General features: G+C 47.1%; 1 pseudogene; it reads right to left on the reverse strand.

Annotated features, from left to right (window-relative positions):
* Positions 1-664: 664 nt before the first annotated feature.
* LOC142365224 (ubiquitin carboxyl-terminal hydrolase 48-like) lies at positions 665-2,049 on the reverse strand (annotated as a pseudogene).
* Between the last annotated feature and the right edge of the window lie 453 nt (positions 2,050-2,502).

Genomic DNA, 2,502 nt, shown 5'->3' on the forward strand with positions numbered 1-2,502 from the left:
GTGAGTTACTCTGAGAAGTGTCCCACTCAGAGGGAGCTACTGGGCACAGACTGCTGCAGAGCAGAAATGCTCAAAGGGCCTTCCTTGGTACCGCTGTTTATAGGGTCTGAAGATGATTGACTTCAGGCATCAGTGATTTTCCATCCTGGTCACAACCCACATGATACAATCCTGATATTTAGACAGCAACTATGCAATTCCAGTACTACCCAGAATGTACAGTTCTGACCTTTACCAGGCGGGTGTGACTCTAGGCATCAGGAGTTTCAGGTGAGGTCAGGGAGCACCTGATTGGCCCAACTACAGCTCTTGAGCAAAGGCAAGGAAAGTGCCAAGTCGTCCCTATTCAATGCTCTCCTTCAAAGGTGAGGCAAATGGCCAGTCACACCAGCTAACTATCCTTGCAGTGTAAGCAAGAATACAATGTTGGTTGGTTTTGAGATTTTGGCCAGTCACGCCTGCTCATTATGAGCAAGGATGGAAGGTTAGCTAGTTCTGGGATTGCCAAATATGACGGGGGGTTGCACCACCACAGTCCTTCAGTGCAATCTGCTTTGACACAAGGCATTGGGCGGGTATCCATCTTTTTTTCCTTTAATGCTCTACCATGTCAAAATCCTCTTCCCTTGTGGCTGCTCCTCTGTTGCCAATGCTTAGAAAACCATCAGTGTCCAAGTAAACCAGCCCCTTTAAATCCCTCTTGAGGCATTCAAACTTGCATAACGTCATCCATCGCTGTGTAATCTGCAATTGGTTCATCAGCTTCTAATAAAATGACGGACTCGGGGATGACTCCCAGGCTGCTGAGCATTGTGGTGTCGTCGCTCAGGATCTTCCTGACGATTGACAAATTCTGTTTGAAGGGAGCAACTGAAAATGCATGCAAAATCTGTATTTTCAGCTCTTTCTGCATCTGATTAGCAGAAACAAGCACTGCTTTCTCCCCTCAGACTCTTCAGTGACGGCTACTCCACCTGATGCCTTGCTTTTGGTAATTGCTGTAACTCTGGTGCAAGATCATGTGGCACAAGATCTCCTGGCACTTCGCATCACCATTGGCCTGGTTAAAATGTGGGTCTTGCTCCCCATCTGGCTTGTTTTCCTCCCTTTCCTCTTCAGCTTCTGAGCTGCTCACATTCAGCTCTGGAGCAGCACCCTTCATTTCCTTTTATTATCCACCACTTTAAGGATGGAGAGTGTTGCTTGGGTGTACTCACGCAGGTCCCGCTGCTGTTGGCATAACAGCCCTTCTCTGCACTCTGGACAGAGTTGGGGCTTAGAGGTGTAAAGTGCGCTCTCAGGATCCGTACCAGCAACTTGCATTTAGGTGGTTTTGATGACACAACCCACGATGAAGAGTTTTTGAATCCTCTCCCACCCTCTGGGACATATTAGAACTCAAAGTTTGGAGTCTTCATTGGTCATGGAAGTACAGGGTGAACAGGAGGCCACCACGGGGGCAGAGAAGAGTGCTGTTTCCTACCGAGGACATAGAGCTATATCACATCGGCCTCCTGCCAAATTCCCTCCTTTCTTCTACAAAGAACTGTGAAACAATATATAGCTCATCTGTCTCCTGAGGCCAGCTGCCCAGGCAAACTCTGCATTTATCGTGAAACAGAGGTTCTGGAGAGACGTCTTCTGCTTGCTGGCCACCATCTTATGCAGAGCTTTGTTTTCCTGTCCTTCGCGCTCCAAAATCTTGCACTGGGAGCTGCACACTTTCTTCTTTGGGAATTCAGGGGCCTTTGGAAAATATTGCTTGAGTTTCCCCCAGGTTTCCCTCAAAATCATCCTCTATTTGATTTCAGATATGCACAGGTGATTATGTGGGCAAACAATGTCCTCATTAAAATTTAACTCCTCTTCCTCCTCTCTCTTATCTTCATTTGATTCATCTTTCTTTTGTGCATTTCCATTGATCTTCAGCGAAGCCACCAATGCGAGGGGCTCTGGAGTGGAGGATTGGCACCATGGCACCCTTCCTAAAGTGGCAAAAAAGTGGCAGAAGTGCAGGGAGAGAGAGGGTGCCCCAGCTGGCCACTGCATCCAAGACGCTTACAGTCCTTCCCTCCTCCAATACCCTGACACTGTGCTTGATGAGATTTGACGCTTTCTCTGGCAGAAAGGTTAACAGCGTATGTACACAAGTGCACTGCACATGCTGGCAACATTTTTTTTCTGATGAACCAAGATCATCTATTTCTATTGCTCTAGTCTGTATTTAGTGACAAGGTTTTCTCAAGCTGCTTCCCAAAGACTCTCAAGAGAATTTTGGAGTCTTCTTGGTCTCTCTTTAGGTTGTGCAGTATCCAGAATATTTGGACCTTAGTGCATACATGTCTGCAGTGGCTGAGGAACCGCTCCTCTATTCCTTGTATGCCATCCTGGTACATGAAGGTTCCAGCTGCCATGAAGGACACTATTACTGTTTTGTAAAGGTAACAGTCAACTTTGTGATTTGCATTCGTGTATCGTGTCCTTCAGTGGTGTCCTGCCCAT

The sequence above is a fragment of the Opisthocomus hoazin genome, chromosome 33, assembly GCF_030867145.1.
Source record: "Opisthocomus hoazin isolate bOpiHoa1 chromosome 33, bOpiHoa1.hap1, whole genome shotgun sequence".
In the NCBI taxonomy this organism is placed as follows: Eukaryota; Metazoa; Chordata; class Aves; order Opisthocomiformes; family Opisthocomidae; genus Opisthocomus; species Opisthocomus hoazin.